Source organism: Notechis scutatus, chromosome 5 (genome assembly GCF_049901735.1).
Source record: "Notechis scutatus isolate UNSWTSFEM ecotype Mainland chromosome 5, rNotScu1.2, whole genome shotgun sequence".
Taxonomy (NCBI): domain Eukaryota; kingdom Metazoa; phylum Chordata; class Lepidosauria; order Squamata; family Elapidae; genus Notechis; species Notechis scutatus.
In genome coordinates, this window is record NC_142013.1 from 3,032,547 (window position 1) to 3,051,905 (window position 19,359).

Genomic DNA, 19,359 nt, shown 5'->3' on the forward strand with positions numbered 1-19,359 from the left:
CCATCTGGCAAAGCAAGCCAGCCCCGAACGCAACATGCACATCCAAAACACACACCTCCTAAACAAACAAACAAACAACAACAACACCCCCCAAAAAAACTAAGGAGGAAAAGAAAGATGGTGACCGTATTAAGAGTTTCAGGAGGCTGAAAGAGAAATATGCAAAATTGTGGGTGGGGAAGTATATATTTTCCCACCCCAGTTGTGTGTCCAGAGCGGGAAGAGATCAAGTGGATCACGGCAGAGTCGCAACCAATGTCGAATTAGGCTATTTTAAGGCACCTCCTTCTCCCTCCCTTCCCGGTGCTGGCCTCTGAGATCGGAGGTCACTCTGGTGGGGGGGGGGAAATAAATGACCAGGAGTGGGGGGGAACTAGCAGGTGCAAGTTGCAAACTCCATCCCTCCGCCCTCCGTTGTGGCTACACAAAGCTGGACTCAGCCCTCCTGGTCTTTTTCCAGAGAGGGATTAGATGCCCTCATTCTATATTTCACACACGCCCGGTTCGGATTTCTTTTCTTCTGCCTTTGATTTATGGCGCCGAGGAGGCTATTTGGGGACGTGGCAGGGAGGGGGAGGGGTCTTTGGGGACAAGAGAAGGCACATCGACACCCCCTATCCTCCCACACTGCCAGCACCCGAGGTGGTCTCGGGCCACGGGAGTGGGATTTACACACAAGTTGGGACAGCAGCGTTGTCATTGCAAAATGAACTTCTTGACCGGCTTTCTACAGGTCAATTTATTTTCCAAAGCACCCGAAGGCAGGACAAGAGACAAGGGGTTGGACTAGAACAGGGGTCCCCAAACTTTTGGACCTCAGGGACCACCAAACTCATCATTTTAAATCCCGCGGACCAGAGACCCTGGGGAAATCCCCCCCAAAATCTGCGGGAAAATCCCCCACCCCGTTTTCCTACCGATCGATCGTTCTTTATTTGGGATCGCAGGATACCGTCTCCAGCTCCGTTCTCAGGGGGAGAGAGAGACTTTTGGCTTCATGCAAGGAAAGCAGCAGGAGCCACAGAAGTCTTTCTTTCTCTCCCCCCAAACTCCGCCTGAAATGAGTCTTCGCAGCCTCTTGGAGCAAGAGGCCTTGCAGGGTCCCAAAGACTCATTTCTGGCGGAGTTTGGGGGAGAGAAAGAAAGACTTCTGCTGCTTTCCTTGCGTTCAACCAAAAGAAGAAGAAGAAAGAAGCGGAGAGAAGCAGCCCAGTGGCCAGGCCAGGTGTGTGGGGTGAGTGGAGCAAGTTCCCCCTCCGCCCTTTCCCCCTCCCTTCACTACCTCATGTTGTTCGCAATTTAAGCGATGCAAAACTTGTGTTCCGCGGGCCATGAGGGCAGCGCAGTCTTGTGTTCCTGCACACCCTTTGTGGGGGACATTTCTCTGTGGACCACCAAAATTTTCTCGCGGACCACCAGTGGTTCCCGGCCCACTGGTTGGCAACCACTAGACTAGATGACCTCCAAGGTCCCTTCCAATTCTGTTAATTTTCTATTTTTGAATAATCAAGGCGAGAACCCACCTCGAATTAAGGAGAAACTTCCTGATAGGAAAAACAGTTAACCCACCAGAAGCTGTGAGTTCTCCATCAATGGAGATTTTTAAGAAGGGACTGGACAGTCACTTGTCTGGAGCGGTTTGTGGTCTCCTGCTTGAGCAGGGGGGTTGGACTAGATGACCTCCAAGGTCCCTTCTAGCTCCATTCTGATTCTGATTCCTTAAATTCAGCTTCCTTTGCCCCAGTGTCCAGACACAGGTGCAGATAGTAATAACAGAATAACAGAGTTGGAAGGGACCCTGTGGTCATCTAGTCCAACGCCCTGCTCTATACTATTTCAGACAAACAGTTGTCCAGGCTCTTCTTTAAAATTCTCCAGTGTTGGAGCATTTACAACTTCTGGTGGCAAGCTGTTCCACTGGTTAATTGTTCTCACTGTCGCAAAATTCCTCCTTATTTCTAGATTGGGTCCCTCCTTGATTACGTATACTTACGATGGCCGCAGTGTCGCGAGGTCACGCGACGCCCCCTTTTGTGACTTTCTGACCAGTGAAGCCTGATTCACTTAATGACCATGTGACTCACTGAACAACCTGCAATGGTTCACTTAGCCACCGTGGCAGGTAAAGTTGCAAACTGGGGCAAATCTCATTTAACAACCATCTTGCTTAGCGGTGGACATTGTTTTTCCCCAGATCTGGGCGTAAGTCGAGGACTAACCGATTTGCGGGACTCCTTGCGAGCTGAGGTAAAGTTTCAAGAGTCCCTTTGGTTACGAAAGGAGGTTGGGCTTGCAACAAGAGCTTAACATGGAATTAATCAAAAGACAATGGCCGCCTTCACACCTTGTGCTCCTGGGTGCAGATCAAATCGCCCTTCAAGAAGCTTAAGAGGATTCCTGAAGCGTCACAAGACGGTGGCTGTGTTTGCACGAACATGGGGACACACAAACATTAGTTAGGGGGTCGAAGAGCCAGGCACAGTTCCGGGGTTGGGGGTTGCCTTGTTTTTTTCAATTAGCCTCGGATACGATGTCACATTTCTCTCAATCAGCCTGCCTGCCTGCCTGCCTGCCTCTCTCTCTCTATCTATCTATCTATCTATCTATCTATCTATCTATCTATCTATCTATCTATCTATCTATCTATCTATCTATCCATCCATCTCTCTCTCTCTCTCTCTCTATCTATCTATCTATCTTTATCTATCTATCTGTCTATCTATCTATCTATCTATCTATCTATCATATCTATCTCTCTCTCTCTCTCTCTCTCTCTCTCTCTCTATCTATACTACATCTATCTATATCTATCTATCTATCTATCTATCTATCTATCTATCTATCTATCTATCTATCTATCTATCTATCTATCTATCTATCTATCATCTATGTCCAACTATTTACAAAGTCTGCATTACTATTACTATTAATCTTCTCACTCCTCCTTATCGTCCATCCCCTCCCACTTGTGACTGTATGACCGTAACTTTGTCGCTTGTATACAATTTATATGGACTGTTTCCTAGTATGATTTGATGGCTTATTGTACCCTATGACTATCATTGAGTGTTGCGCCTGAGGATTCTTGACTCTTGACGAATGTATCTGTTCTTTTATGTACCCTGAAAACATTTGCACCAAGACAAAATCCTTGTGTCTCCAATCACACTTGGCCAATAAAGAATTCTATCTGTCTGTCTGTCTGTCTGTCTGTCTTTCTGTCTATCTGTCTGTCTGTCTATCATCTCTCTCTCTCCATCCACCCCCCCTCACCTCCAAGAAAGTTTGCAACACGATGCAACTCATTTAAAAAATGTCTTGCGTAGCAAAAGAAATGTTGGACCCGACTTTGGTTGTAAGTCAAGGACTGCCTCTAGCGTGGGATGCAAGAATTTGGGAGCGAGAGTCATCAGTCAATCCAAGTTAACCTTAGTGCCATTTCTGAGCGTTTTATATGCCGGCGCTTCGGGATGAATAACCAATCGCTAAGAATTTTTGAAATGGGAACTTACAAAGGGAAGCAAAGAATGATGTTAGTCCAATCAACAGCGAGTTACTCACAGCGTATTATTGCAGGAGGAAGGGAGGGATCGCTTATGAATCAGTGTGGTTGTAACATCCACTCAACTACGGAACACTATTATTCTGCTTTAAAGCCAGGCGGTTGCATTTGTGTAGAAAGGGTGTTTTTTTTTGCCATTTTTGCAAAATTGAAATGACGGAGTTAATCTAAGGCAAGGAAGACAAAAGCCATACAGGGTGGAACGGAAACGTGTGAGAATAATAGCAGAACTGAAATCTCCTTCTAGGTTATTAGGATCGTCCACTGATGATACCTGAGGTTCCCCAATTGTGTTCGTGTGTGTGTGGGGGGGGACGACATTTCTTCATTTATAACCAAGATCACATGTCTAAACTTTTCTCTGTTTACTTGAATAAGGTTGATTTCCCCAAAGCTTGGGGAAAAAAAACCTCTATTACTTTAGAAGTAATTCAAGGCAGCAAGTGTAGCTAATATTCCTTCCTCCTGCTACTTTCCCCATAACAACCACCCTGTGAGGCAGGTTTGGCTGAAAATGATGGGTCCAAAGTCACCCAGCTGGCTTTCGTGGCTAAGGCGGGACTAGAACTCACTGTTTCCTGGTGATTGGCCCATAGTCAGCCAGCTAGCTTTTATGCCTAAGTGGGACTAGAACTCACCGTCACCTGGTGACTGGTCCACAGTCACCCAGCCAGCTTTCATGGCAAAGGTGTGGACTAGAACTCACCATCTCCCAGTGATTGCAAAGCACCCAGCTGGTTTCACGGCTAAAGTAGGACTAGAACTCACTGTCTCCTGGTGATTGGCCCACAGTCAGCTAGCTAGTTTTTGTGCCTAAGATGGGACTAGAACTCATGGTTTCCTGGTGATTGGTCCAAAATCACCTACCTGGTTTTTGTGTCTAATGTGGAACTAGAACTCACGGTCTCTTGGTGATTGGCAACAGTGAGCTGGACAATGTTTGTGCCTAAGGTGGGACTAGAACTCACCATCACCTGGTGACTGATCCAAAGTCACCCAGCCAGCTTTCATGGCAAAGGTGTGGACTAGAACTCACCATCTCCTAGTGGTTGCAAAACAGCTAGGTGGCTTTCATGCCTAAGGCGGGACTAGAACTCACTGTCTCCTGGTGATTGGCCCATAGTCAGCCAGCTAGCTTTTATGCCTAAGGTGGGACTAGAACTCACCGTCACCTGGTGACTGGTCCAAAGTCACCCAGCCAGCTTTCATGGCAAAGGTGTGGACTAGAACTCACCATCTCCTAGTGGTTGCAAAACAGCTAGCTGGCTTTCATGCCTAAGGCAGGACTAGAACTCACTGTCTCCTGGTGATTGGCCCATAGTCAGCCAGCTAGCTTTTATGCCTAAGGTGGGACTAGAACTCACCGTCACCTGGTGACTGGTCCAAAGTCACCCAGCCAGCTTTCATGGCAAAGGCGTGGACTAGAACTCACCATCTCCTAGTGGTTGCAAAACAGCTAGGTGGCTTTCATGCCTAAGGCAGGACTAGAATTCACCATCTCCTGGTTTCTAGCCTGATCCCTTAATAAGTAGAGCCAACCCAACCCACTTGCTCAAGCCAACAATCAGAAACAAGCCAAATACAGGTTTTGTGCTGCGCATCAAGACTAACCACGATTGAACGAAGCTTGATCTTTAACTGACCTGCTCAAATAGCTTGTGAATGCTCACCTAGGTCCTGCCAGGAGCCGGAAGTGGGAATAGAATGGAGGGGACAGAAGAGATTTCAAATAGCAGAGAAGAAAAGCAATTTGATCTTGGAATCCTAGTGGACGATCACTTAAATAGGAGCCAGCCGTGCGCTGCAGCAGCCCAAATGGCCAATGCAATCCTAGGCTGCATAAACAGAGGGATAGAATCAAGATCACGTGTAGCGTTAAGACCACTTGGTAAGGCCTTGGTAAGGCCACACAGAAAGGGACATGGTGGCTCAGCAGCTAAGATGCCGAGCTTGTTGATCAAAAAAGTTGGCGGTTCGAATCCCTAGCACCGCGGAATGGAGCAACCTCCTGTTACTTGTCTCAGCTTTGCCAACCTAGCAGTTCGAAAGCACGTAAAAAAAAATGCAAGTAGAAAAATAGGCACCACCTTTGGTGGGAAAAGTAACAGCGTTCCATGCGCCTTCGGCGTTTAGTCCTGCCGGCCACATAACCACGGAGACGTCTTTGGACAGCGCTGGCTCTTCGGCTTTGTAACGGAGATGAGCACCGCTCCCTAGCACGAATGTGCAAGGGGAACCTTTACCTTTTAAGACCACACCTGGAATACTGCATCCAGTTTTGGTCGCCACGATGTAAAAAAAAAAAAAGATGTCGAGACTCTGGAAAGAGTGCAGAGAAGAGCAACAAAGAGGATTGGAGGATTGGAGGCTAAAACATATAAAGAACGGTTGCAGGAAATGGGTAGGTCTAGATTTGATGAAAAGAAGGACTGGGGAGACATGATAGCAGCCTTCCAATATTTGAGGGGCTGCCCCAGAGAGGATGGGGGGGTCAAGCTATTTTCCAAAGCACCTGAGAGCAAGACAAAAAAAGCAATGGATGGAACCTAATCAAGAAACCTGGAATTAAGGAGAAACTTCCTAACAGTGAGGACAATTCACCGGCGGAACTGCTTGCCACCAGAAGTTGGGGGGGGAGCTCCATCACTGGAGGTTTTAAGAAGAAACTGGGCAGCCATCTGTCTGAAATGGCATAGAGCCGTGATGGCGAATCTATGGCACGTGTGCCACAGCTGGCACGCAGAGCCATTTGTGCCGGGATGCGAGCTGCAGGCCAACTTACCTCACTTACCTCAACCGTTGCGCACCTCCCAGCTGATTTTGGGCCTGTTTGAGGCCTTTTTCAGCCTTTCAGAGGCTTGAGGAAAGCCTCTGCAGCCCGAAAAAATAGGCCCGTTTCATCACTTCCTGTATTTCCGGAAATACCGGAAGTAACCAAACAGGCCTATTTTTCGGGCTGCAGACGCTTTCCTCAAGCCCCTAGAAGGCCGAAAAAGGCCTCAAATGGGCCGAAAATCAGCTGGGAAGCACAGAACAGGTAAGGGGGCGGCGGGGGGTGGATTGCATGCGCCTGCGCAAGGGAAATTGCGGGGCGCATTACCTTCTGGATGCTGGCACGCACACATGCACGCATAAGCACGTGCGCAATTTTTGGCACAGGAGCCCAAAAAGGTTAGCCACCACGGACATAGGGGTTTCCTGTCTGCGTAGTGGGTTGGACTAGAAGACCTCCAAGGTCCCTTCCAACTCTTGGTTATTCTGCTTTTATCTATAAAAAGCAGAGCAGAATAAAAATTCCCTGGCAGGCAGAAATCTAACAGGTTATACAGGGCTGGGCTGGATTTCTTCCCTCACTCGCCTGTGAGGCTCCTATTTAAGGAGAGGCGGGGAGGTGTTGTGTTCGAAAAAGAGAACATGTCTGAACATTGCACGCTTAATACCGTTCACGCGGCACAATCCGTTCTGCCGGATCATCACTTTTCTAACTCCTTCACGCCCATCTCTGCAGGTGTACTTGAGAGATGCAAAACGCCCGGCTATCGGAGAGCGCAGCGTTGACTCTACAGTTGGTCCTTGACTTACGGCCAACCATCGGGAACCAGAACCTCCGTTGCTAAGCAAGGTGGCGGTTAAGTAAGCCACACCTGATTTTATGATGCTTTTTCCCACGGTTGTTAAGCGAAATGGCCTCCGATTGCTAAGTGAACCAAGTCAGAAGGTCAAAAAAGGCAATCCCCGGGATACTGTGTCCGTCATAACTGTGAGTCAATGGCCAAGCGTTTGAATTTTGATCCCATGACCCTGGGGATGCTGACACGGTGGTAAGTGTGAATACGGAGTCTCCTCAACTTACGACCACAACTGAGCTCAAAACTTATGTAATTCGATAAGTGAGTTTCGCCCCGTTTTACGACTTTCCTTGCCACCGTTGTTCAGTGAATCGTTGCAGTCGTTAAATTAGTAAGGCGGTCGCTAAGTGAATCTGGTTTTCTCCATCGATTTTTGCTTGTCAGTAGGTCACAAAAGGGGATTGTGTGACTCCCGGGACAGTGCGTCATTAAATGTGAGTCAGTTGGCAAGCATCCTAATGTAAATCGCTTGACTATGGGGGAATGCTACAATGGTTGTAAGTGTGAAAAATGGTCATAAGTCACTTTTTTCAGTGTCGTTGTTAACTTTGGTCTCTAAATGAACCATTGTAAGCTGAGGATTATCTGTAACTAGCTCGAGACCTGTGCTTCGCTACAAAACTATGTGGTTGGGCTTAATTTTGGGGGAGGCAAATAAGGGGAAAAAAATTCTGCCTCTGCCTACCAGCATCCATCTGTATTCATCTGGCTAGTGTCCTGTCAGTGTGTGGGAGAGTTGAGGGCTGTTTGGAAACTGAAAGAGTATTTGCCATGTGAGGAAGGAGACAGCAAGGAGCCTGGGCGTGGCTTAGCTCAACTGTTCTGTACTAAAGCTGCTTCCTGCTCTGAAACTGAAACTGAACCGGAAACTCCTCTCCTCTGCTTGTGTTTTGCATTTGGAAGGGATTTCCCTCCAGGTGGGGAGGGGGAGTAGAACATCTTAGCATCAGAGCGTGTTAATAATAATAATAATAATAATAATAATATATGAAGAATGAAACCCAATGAAAGACACCCATCTCTAGAATCTTGCCTTCTGCAACAGCCATCTTGTTTAATTATTTGGACCCCATTGAGCGAGATAGAACATAAGAAATAGAATAACAGACTCAGAAGGGACCTTGGAGGTCTTCTAGTCCCTCCCCCACCAAGGTCGACTAGATTCCCCAAGGTCGATTAAATTTTATAAGGAAGCAAGCAAGTAAATCAATTAATAAACCCCAAAAGGTTTTTCGGAAGCATTGCTCAATCTTGGCAGGCGTGTGGACTTCAACTCCCAGAATTCCCCAGTCGGAGTGACTCCAGATGCCATAGCCGTGTTTCTCCCTCTCAGCAAATTTAAGCTGGGTGGATTGCCAGCTGGGGAATTCTGGGAGTTGAAGTCCACCCAGCTTAAAGTTGCTGAGGGGAAGAAGCACTCCTATTGGATGTGGAGTCATGGCGGCTGGGGAATTCTGGGAGTTGAGTCCACCCAGCTTAAAAAGTTGCTGAGGGGAAGAAGCACTCCTATTGGATGTGGAGTCATGGGGGCTGGGGAATTCTGGGAGTTGAAGTCCACCCGGCTTAAATTTGCTGAGGGAAGAAACACTCCTATTAGACATGGAGTCATGGCATCTGAGGAAATCTGGGAGTTGAAGTCCACCTGGCTTAAAGTTGCTGAGGGGAAGAAGCACTCCTATTGGATGTGGAGTCATGGCGGCTGGGGAATTCTGGGAGTTGAAGTCCACCCAGCTTAAAGTTGCTGAGGGGAAGAAGCACTCCTAATGGACGTGGAGTCATGGCGGCTGGGGAATTCTGGGAGTTGAAGTCCACCTGGCTTAAAGTTGCTGAGGGGAAGAAGCACTCCTATTGGACGTGGAGTCATGGGGGCTGGGGAATTCTGGGAGTTGAAGTCCACCCGGCTTAAATTTGCTGAGGGGAAGAAACACTCCTATTAGACATGGAGTCATGGCATCTGAGGAAATCTGGGAGTTGAAGTCCACCTGGCTTAAAGTTACTGAGGGGAAGAAGCACTCCTATTGGATGTGGAGTCATGGGGGCTGGGGAATTCTGGGAGTTGAAGTCCACCCAGCTTAAATTTGCTAAGGGGAAGAAATATTGCTATGGGATCTGGAGTCATGGCGGCTGGGGAATTCTGGGAGTTGAAGTCCACCCAGCTTAAAGTTGCTGAGGAGAAGCACTAATGGAAGAAGCACTCCTAATGGACCGTGGAGTCATGGAATTCTGGGAGTTGAAGCAGGCTAAGGAAGAAAATGCTATGGGGAATCGGCTGGGGAATTCTGGGAGTTGAAGTCCACCTGGCTTAAAGTTATTAAGGAGAAGAAGCACTCCTATTGGACGTGGAGTCATAGCTACTGGGGAATTCTGGGAGTTGAAGTCCACCTGGCTTAAAGTTATTAAGGAGAAGAAGCACTCCTATTGGACGTGGAGTCATAGCTACTGGGGAATTCTGGGAGTTGAAGTCCACCCAGCTTAAATTTGCTAAGGGGAAGAAATATTGCTATGGGATCTGGAGTCACGGCGGCTGGGGAATTCTGGGAGTTGAAGTCCACCCGGCTTAAATTTGCTGAGGGGAAGAAACATAGTTTTCTCCCCCCAGTTTTAAAACTGCTTGCAAGGATCAGCGAGAAGGAATGCAGATGCAATTAGCTCGTCCTGCCCGGGTTCTCCTGAAATGTGAGAATGCCGAATTCCAAAGCGTCTCCATTTATTGTTTCAAAGAGCTTATTGTTCAACAGCTCAGCTCCGCTACTCCTACTCCGAGAACAAAAGGTCAGACCTCGCCACAGAGTGACCCATCGATGGACGTCAGTAGAAGCGGGGAGGAAAAAAAAAACCGGTGGATCAAACAGCTTGAAGCCCAGAGAGGCTTGGAGGGCAAAGACTGGAGCGGCTGGATTTGGAATTTCGAAGCAAATCTCTGCCCGAAATTGCAGAAAATTCTGCAAAATCTCCCCTTTTAAAGGACCAGCCGGTATTCGCTGCTGCTCCGAAGGAGAAATAAAATTTCTACGAATGAAGGAATAGCAGGCAGAAAACCATACATTGATCCTCAATGTACAGTTACAATCAGGGCTGGAATTCCTATTAAAAGCGGGACGTTTGTTAAGTGAGCCTTAAGGCATGAAAGCCGGCTGGGTGACTTTGGGACAATCACTAGGAGACTGTGAGTTCTAGTCCTGCCTTAGGCATGAAAGCTGGCTGGGTGACTTTGGGCCTGGGTGAGACTTAGGCATGAAAGCTGGGTGACTTTGGGCCAATCACCAGGAGACGGTGAGTTCTAGTCCCGCCTTAGGCATGAAAGCCGGCTGGGTGACTTTGGGACAATCACTAGAGACTGTGAGTTCTAGCTTAGGCAACTGGGTGACTTTGGGCCAATCACCAGGAGACGGTGAGTTCTAGTCCCGCCTTAGGCATGAAAGCCGGCTGGGTGACTTTGGGACAATCACTAGGAGACGGTGAGTTCTAGTCCTGCCTTAGGCATGAAAGCTGGGTGACTTTGGGCTAATCACCAGGAGACGGTGAGTTCTAGTCCCGCCTTAGGCATGAAAGCCGACTGGGTGACTTTGGGACAATCACTAGGAGACTGTGAGTTCTAGTCTTGCCTTAGGCATGAAAGCCAACTGGGTGACTTTGGGCTAATCACCAGGAGACAGTGAGTTCTAGTCCCGCCTTAGGCATGAAAGCCGGCTGGGTGACTTTGGGACAATCACTAGGAGACGGTGAGTTCTAGTCCTGCCTTAGGCATGAAAGCTGGGTGACTTTGGGCTAATCACCAGGAGAGGGTGAGTTCTAGTCCCACCTTAGGCATGAAAGCTGGGCTGGATTGACCAATCACTAGGAAGTTGTGAATTCTAGTACCACTTTAAGCACAAAAGCCAGCTGGGTGAATTTGGGACAAGCACCAGGAGACAGTGAGTTCTAGTCCCACCTTGGGCACGAAAACCAAACACCAGGAGACAATGAGTTCCTGATTTCCGCAACCAGCAAGTCCAAATTTCAATTCCCAGAATTCCCCAGCTGAATGCCAATTGAAATCCCCACATCCCAATGCTAGTGAGATGGAGAGGATTCAGGTTACAGAAAAGCAATCCTGATGAAATCTTAAGAAACAGTTTGAGGGTGCAAACCATGATCTAAGGAGGTGGGAGCTCCTGTTTGTTGGATTCATTCAAGATGGAAGCTGGATAATTGGGATAATTTAACATGGATTCCTGTCCTGAGAAAGAGGTCAGACTAAATGACTTCAAGGATTTAAAAAAAAATAAAAGAGATGATATGTAGCATCTCTTCCACCTCTAGAAGCCTGTTTAAAAAACAAACAAACAGATTAACTGACTGATCTGGGATATGGCAAACATATTTACACACAGTGTAATATCACCAATGCCGAATACTCTTTGAAAATCGATGTATACAGGCGAAACTTGGTGCTTTGGGGTTTGTTGTTTCTTTTAGATCTGTTGATTGATTGGAATTGGAGCCCTGTGACCATGACAGTCCTCGAGCTTGCAAGAAATTATTTAAGTTCCCGTAATTGCCACATTTTTGCACAATATCCTGCTCATTTCCAGCTTTCTTCAGAAACCAACGACAACGCATAGAACGCGTGAGAAGGTTCCTATGTTAATTTCCATCCTTTTCATTTACATTTATCACCGTGATGTTTTATATCTTCATTTTTATCCGATAAGGTGCCCATAGTTGCTTGCTTGCAAGATGAGAGGCATATACTTTTAATAAATAAATAAATTAAAATACTTTTCATCTAACCAAACAACCACATCTGCCAGGTCCTTGGGGGTGTAGAAAAGTGGGAGTGTATGATCCATGGAGTCCTACTGAAAGATTTGGAGGGATCAGATGGCAAAACCATGCAAATATTTCATTTTCCAGAAGTGCCAAAATGGATGACCACTGGGGATCGCCAAAGAGTTGAGATTTTCTGTGCATCTCTTTATCGCCATCTTCAGGACATCTGGTTATTGCAGCTTCTTTTTTTTTAACTTTATGCAGGGAGTCCTCCACTTACAATCACAATTGAGCCCAACATTTCTGTTGCTAAGTGAAACATTGGTTCAGAGAATTTTGCTCCATTTTACGACCTTTCATGCCACTGTTAAGTGAATTGTTTCAGTTGTTAAGTGAGTAATAGGGTTGTTAAGTGAATCTGGCTTCCCCATTGTCTTTGTTCAACGGAAGGTCGCAAAAGGGGATCACATGACCCCAGGATACTCCCAACCGTTATAAATATGAGTCAGTGTCCAAGTGTCCGAGTTTTAATCACGTGACCCCAGGGATGCTGCAATGGTTATAAGCGTGAAAAACGGTCATAAGTCACTTTTTCCAGTGCCGTTGTAACTTGCAACGGTCACTAAGCGAACTGTTGTAAGTTGGGGACTACCTGTATTTCACATTATTTAACATGAAGCCTCCTTCCTGGTGTGAAAATTGGTCATAAGTCACTGTTTTCAGTGCTGGTTGTAATGTCAAATGGTCGCTGAATGAACTGTTGAAAGTGAAGGACCAAAATGGATGACCAGAAGGAGTCAGCAAAGAGTTGAGATTCGCTGTGCATCTCTTTATTGCCATTTTGAGGACCTCTGGATATGGCAGCTTCCTTATCTTCTTTTTTTAAAAAATTTATATAGGCTCACTGGCATGGATCGTGTTTTCCCGAAAATAAGACCCATTCATATATAGATAGATAGATAGATAGATAGATAGATAGATAGATAGATAGATAGATAGATAGATAGATAGATAATTAGATGATAGATAGATAGATAGATAGATAGATAGATAGATAGATAGATGATAGATAGATAGATAGATAGATAGATAGATAGATAGATAGATAGATAGATAGATAGATAGACAGATACATAGATGATAGATGATAGATGATAGATAGATAGATAGATAGATAGATAGATAGATAGATAGATAGATGATAGATGATAGATAGATAGATAGATAGATAGATAGATAGATAGATTAGATAGATAGATAGATAGATAGATAGATAGATAGATAGATGATAGATAGATAGATAGATAGATAGATAGATAGATGATAGTTAGAAGATAGATTAGATAGATAGATAGATAGATGATAGTTAGAAGATAGATTAGATAGAGATAGATAGATAGATAGATAGATAGATAGATAGATAGATACATAGATAGATAGATAGATAGATAGATAGATAGATAGATAGATAGATAGATAGATAGATAGATAGATAGATAGATAGATAGCTAGATAGATCGATAGATAGATAGATAGATGATAGATGATAGATAGGTAGATAGATAGATAGATAGATAGATAGATGATAGTTACAAGATAGATTAGATAGATAGATAGATAGATATATAGATATATAGATATATAGATATAGATAGAGATATATAGATATATAGATATAGATATACTGTATTTTTGCCACCAAAACAAGGCACCAGGTATTATGTTCGGGGGATGTCGTCCATGGACTAACCTCACTTGTGCACCTCACCCCTGGCCTCCTTTTCACTGTCAGGGGCCTTCAGGAACTTCTTCTTCTGCGGGCGTCGAGGCTTCCCTGAAGGCCTCTGCAGCCAATAACAGAGCTCAGGATCAATCCAGAGCTTTGTTCTCAGCTCCAGAGGCCTTCAGGAAATCCTGGCCAGCCTTGCCGGCTGCAGAAGAAATGGGCCGGCCAGGCAGGTGTGCGAGGCCTGGCTACAACTGTCCAAAGGTAAGTAGTAGGGCAGCTCCACCTCCCATCCTTACCCTAGCTTAATTTTTTACCTGTGTACCCTGGAGTGGATAGGACCTTAATTGGGGCTTATTATGGGAGGGTAGGGCTTATATTGGGCGCACGTGTAAAAATCAAGCTAGGGCTTACTTTCAGGGTAGGTCGTATTTTCGGGAAAACGGGGTAGTACTTTTGCCATTGATTCTTCTTCTCTCCTTAAAAATAGGGCCAGGCCCACTTTACGATCCTAGAACCTCCTGAATATCAACTTTTTCCCCCACTAAAGCAGTGTTTTTCTACATTGGTAACTGGAAAATGGGTGGACTACAACTCCCAGGATTCCCCAGCCAGGCTGGCTGGGGAATCCTGGGAGTTGTAGTCCACCCATTTTCCAGTTGCCAACATTGAGAAACACTGCACTAAAGTCTTCAAAATGCAAAAGGCTGTTTTTACAGGTAGGTGAAGTGACTATTTCCGGGGGATTCGGAGTGAATGCAGAGGCTTGCAAAACTTCCTGTTTAGCTGCTTGCTTAACTCCTCAACCATTTGGTACCATGTTAAGCAAACAAGACAATTAAATCTAAATTTAAATAATCAGAGAGGGCTGTCTGGGTATTACCTAACCCAGTCAGGAATGCGGACCTTGTCTCATCATACAAGGATACAACCTTCACACCACTGAAAAACCCTTTGGGGGTGCAATGTCTGGGTGTTAGCCAAGGTTGTATGAATATTATTCTGGGTTCTGTCTGGGCTCTAATCATTCAAAAAGGGTTTGTATAACTGTCTTCTTCTTCTTCTTCTTCTTCTTCTTCTTCTTCTTCTTCTTCTTCTTCTTCTTCTTCTTCTTCTTCTTCTTCTTCTTCTTCTTCTTCTTCTTCTTCTTTTTTTCTTCTTCTTCTTCCTCCTCCTCCTCCTCCTCCTCCTTTTCTTCTCCTTATCCTTCTTTTCCTTTTCTTCTTCTTCTCCTTCTTCTCCACCTTCTCCTTCTCCTTCTCTCTGATATTTATTAAACACGATACTCAAGTCAACTGAACATTTTAAAATGTATCACAAATATCCTTCTTTTTCTCCTCCTTGTTCTTCTCTCTTTTATTCATTAAACATGAAACTCTATCAACTGAACGTTTAAAATGCATTACAAATATTCTTCTTCTTCTTCTCCTCCTCCTCCTCTTCTTCTTCTTCTTTTCTTCTCCCTCCTTCTCCTTCTCTACTTTCTCCTTCTCCTTCTCTCTTTTATTTATTAAACATGATACTCAGCCAACTGAACTTTTAAAAATGTATCACAAATATCCTTCTTCTTCTTCTTCCTATTTGTATTCCTATTACTACCATTATTGTTATTGGTATTATATCATCATCACTAACATTACTTTATTATAATAGTTTATAATAAATAGTTATAATAAATAAGCTATAATAAATACTTTATTGTCAGCCTCACTTCTCAAAAGGCAACAGAAACCTACAATTAAAGTCTTCCCAGCTGCACACAAAGCATGATTCAGATTTCCAGGTAGTCCTCGACGTACAACCACAACGGAGTCCAACATTTCCATTGATAAAGCGAGACATGCGTTAAGTGAGTTTTGCCCCATTTTACAAACTTTCTTGCCACCGCCGCTAAGTGAATCGCTGCCGTTGTTAAGTTAGTCAGAAAGTTGTGAAGTGAAACTCGCATTCCCGTTGCCTTTGCTTGTCAGAAGGTCGCAAAAGGGGATCGCTGTGACCGTCGTAAACTAATGAAGCAGCTGCCAAGCGTCCGAATTTGGATCCCGTGACCACAAGGGTAATGGCCGTAAGTGTGAAAAATGGTCATAAGTTACTTTTTTAAGTGCCTTTTTAACTGAAACGGTCACTAAATGGATCATTATAAGTTGAGGACTCCCTGTAGTTGATGCATCGTTGGGTAGAATGGAAAAGCCAGATCTCATTGAGTACAGACAGTTCTTGACTTGTGACCAAAATTATGACGGATCCCCCAAAAAGGTATTTGCGACCTGGTTCTGAAGTTATGACGGCCACCCCATCCTCACTTCCACCCCCTGTGGTCATAGCACGGCTTTTGGGGCACTTGGCAACCGGTTGGCATTTATGACCGTCCGTCATATCCCATATTGAGTGAACCAGGCTCAATTGCAGTAACTGTGAGAGGGATCTTGGAGTCTTAGTGGACAACCAGCTAAATAGGAGCCAGCCGTGTGCAGCGGCAGCCAAAAAAGCCAATGCAATCCTAGGTTGCATTCACAGAGGGATACAATCGAGATCAAGGGAGGTACTAATACCACTCTATAAAGCCTTAGCAAGACCACACCTAGAGTACTGCATCCAGTTTTGGTCCCACACTAAAAAAAGATATTGAGACTCTAGAAAAAGGGCAGAGAAGAGCAACCAGGATGATTAGGGGACTGGAGACTAAAACATATGAAGAACGGTTACAGGAACTGGGCCTGGCTAGTCTAGGGAAAGAAGGACCAGGGGAGACAGGAGAGCATCTTCCAATATTTGAGGGGCTGCCACAGAGAGGAGGAAGGGGTCAAGCTATTCTCCAAAGCCCCCGAAGGCCAGACAAGGAACAATGGATGGAAACTGATCAAGGAGAGACTCAACCTGGAAATAAGGAGAAACTTTCTGACAGTGAGAGAACAATCAACCCATGGGACAGAAGTAGCCTTCAGAAGTTGTGGGAGCTTCATCCCTGGAGGATTTCAAGAAGAGACTGGACTGCCCTCTGTCAGCAATGATGTAGGGTCTCCTGCTTGGGTGGGGGGTTGGACTAGATGACCTACAAGGTCCCTTCCAATTCTGGTTATCTGTTATCTGTTATGTTCACCCAACCACAATTTACAACTACAATTGGATTTTAGAAGAACTGCCCAATGAGTTTCCTTAACTAGCCGTGCACTGCAAAATGGTTGTAAAACCAGCTCAGTAACCTGATGACCTGTTTTACGACCATCCTGACTTACGACTGCAATAGGCGGGCAAGCTACGGGCAATCCTTGACTTACGGCCGCAACGTAGCCCACCTTTCACGTTGCTAAGTGAGAAATCAAGTGAGTTTGGCCCCATGGTACGGCTTTTCTTGCTGCGTTGGTTAAGCGAATCCCTGCGGTCCTTAAATTAGTCACACCATCGTTAAGCGAGTCCAGCTTCCCCTCCCCTTTGACTTTGCTTGTCAGAAGGTCACTAAAGGGGATCGCGGGACACTGCAACCGTCATAAATGTGAATCACTTGTCAAGCATCTGTAAATCATGTGACCAGGGACGGATGGACTCTGAGATGGTCGTAAGTGTGCAAATTGGTCACAAGTCACTTTTTTCAGTGCCGTTGTAAACTTCGAACGGTCCCTATACAAATTGTTCTAAGTCAAGGACTATCTGTATTTAGAAGCATTCCTCGAGTTACGATCATAACGGGAAAGCAAGGACTGTTTGTAAATAAATACTTTTCTCCCATGGATCTCAGCATGTTGTTGTTCCATCCTTTGGCATTTACCAGGGATTATGGGGGATGCGATGAAACCCAACACCATCTGAATCACGCCGGGGAGAAGAAGAGGCTTAATTTAGTGAGGACTAATATTAGATGTCACTTATTAAAATGTTCGGCTATCAAAACCTTCACCCTGCCAGCAAAAAGTCACATATTAAACCGAGATTTCTAGACACAGAAGTTTACTTAACATGGAACGGATTTTACGAGTGGTTAGAGATAAAGAGGTGGAAATTAGATGAAGTTCTGCAACCAACAGGACAGACACAGACTCCAGAGGGTAATTAGGACTGCAGAAAAAACAATTACTACCAACCTGCCTTAAATTGAGGACCTGTCTATTGCACGAGTCAAAAAGAGGGCTGTGAAAATATCTACAGACCCCTCACATCCCGGACACAAATTGTTTCAACTCCTTCCCTCAAAACGATGCTATAGAGCACTGCACACCAGAACAACTAGACACGTTTTCCCCCAATGCCATCCCTCTGCTAAACAAATAATCCCCTTGACACTGTTCAACTATTTACAAAGTCTGCACTACTATTACTATTAATCTTCTCATCACTCCTTATCACCCATCCCCTCCCACTTGTGACTGTGTGACTGTGACTTTGTCACTTGTATCCTTATGATCTATATTGACTGTTTCCTAGTATGATTTGATTGCTTATTGTACCCTATGATTATTATTAAGTGTTGTACCTGATGATTCTTGACGAATGTATCTTTTCTTTTATGTACACTGAGAGCATTTGCACCAAGACAAATTCCTTGTGTGTCCAATCACACTTGGCCAATAAACAATTTTTCTATTCTAAAAAAAGAAAAGAAAATTTATTGCTATGTACGAATGAAATATCAAAGATGATTTATAATTATAAATATGCCAATATAATCAACAGAATTACAAATAAGCTAATATAAAGAGCAATCTGTTACACTATTATTATTGTTATCAGTGTATATGTTAATATTTCTGTTTGCTTGTTTTTCTTTGCTTTTCTAGAAATGACAATACACTGTATTCAAAATGTTTACAAATTTTAAAAAAAAATATCTGTACCTGTCAACAGTGGTGTCCCCCAAGGCAGTGTTCTAGGACCAACTCTTTTCATACTCTACATAAATGACCTTTGTGATCATATTAAGAGCAACTGCGTCCTCTTCGCTGATGATGTAAACTGTTCAACACCACAGACAATACTACTACCCTCCAAAAAGACCTCGACTATGTATCAGAACGGTCAAACAAATGGCAACTTCAAGTCTCAACAAATAAATGCTCTGTCTTACAAAAAAAAATCAGAAAATAAAATACAGGCTGAATAGTCAAGACCTTGTTGATGATCCAAACTCTGTCAAGGACCTTGGAGTACTCACCTCTAATGATCTAAGTGCTAGAGCCCACTGTAACTACAGAGCCAAAAAGGCACTAAGAGTTGTTAACCTAATCTTACGTAGCTTTTTCTCTGGTAATGTTACACTAATAACTAGATCAATACTCGAATACAGCTCATCAGTCTGGAACCCACATTACGTATCTGATATTAGCACAGTTGAGAAAGTCCAGAAATATTTCACAAGAAGAGTTCTCCGCTCCTCTACTTGTTGCAGAAGACCTTATGTCACCAGACTTGAAATTGTAGACCTAGAAAACCTAGAACTACGCCGCCTTCGGTCTGATCTAAGTATAGTATATAAAATCATACATTGCAATGTCCTACCTGTCAATGAATATTTCAGCTTCAATCATAACAACACAAGAACACACGATAGATACAAAGTCAAAGTTAATCGCACCAAACTTGATTGCAGGAAATACATAAAGTTTTCTTATATGTATCCATGTATTCATAACTATGTTTTTACTTATACCTATTATCTTGCAAGCAATTGACAAAAATAAATAAATAAATAAACAAAC

The 19,359-nt window shown here is 44.5% G+C and overlaps 1 protein-coding gene and 1 long non-coding RNA gene across 2 annotated transcripts in view; both read right to left on the bottom strand.

Moving 5' to 3' along the window:
- Window positions 1-19,359, bottom strand: part of LOC148130344 (uncharacterized) — a 469,114-nt gene that overhangs the window by 19,966 nt on the left and 429,789 nt on the right. The window lies entirely within an intron of this gene.
- The window catches only part of P2RY2 (purinergic receptor P2Y2), a 46,042-nt gene that overhangs the window by 19,966 nt on the left and 6,717 nt on the right, over window positions 1-19,359 (bottom strand). Inside the window, exon 2 of the mRNA XM_087965970.1 lies at window positions 18,138-18,244. The gene's annotated coding sequence lies outside the window, so the exon portion shown is untranslated. The remainder of the gene's footprint in view (window positions 1-18,137; window positions 18,245-19,359) is intronic.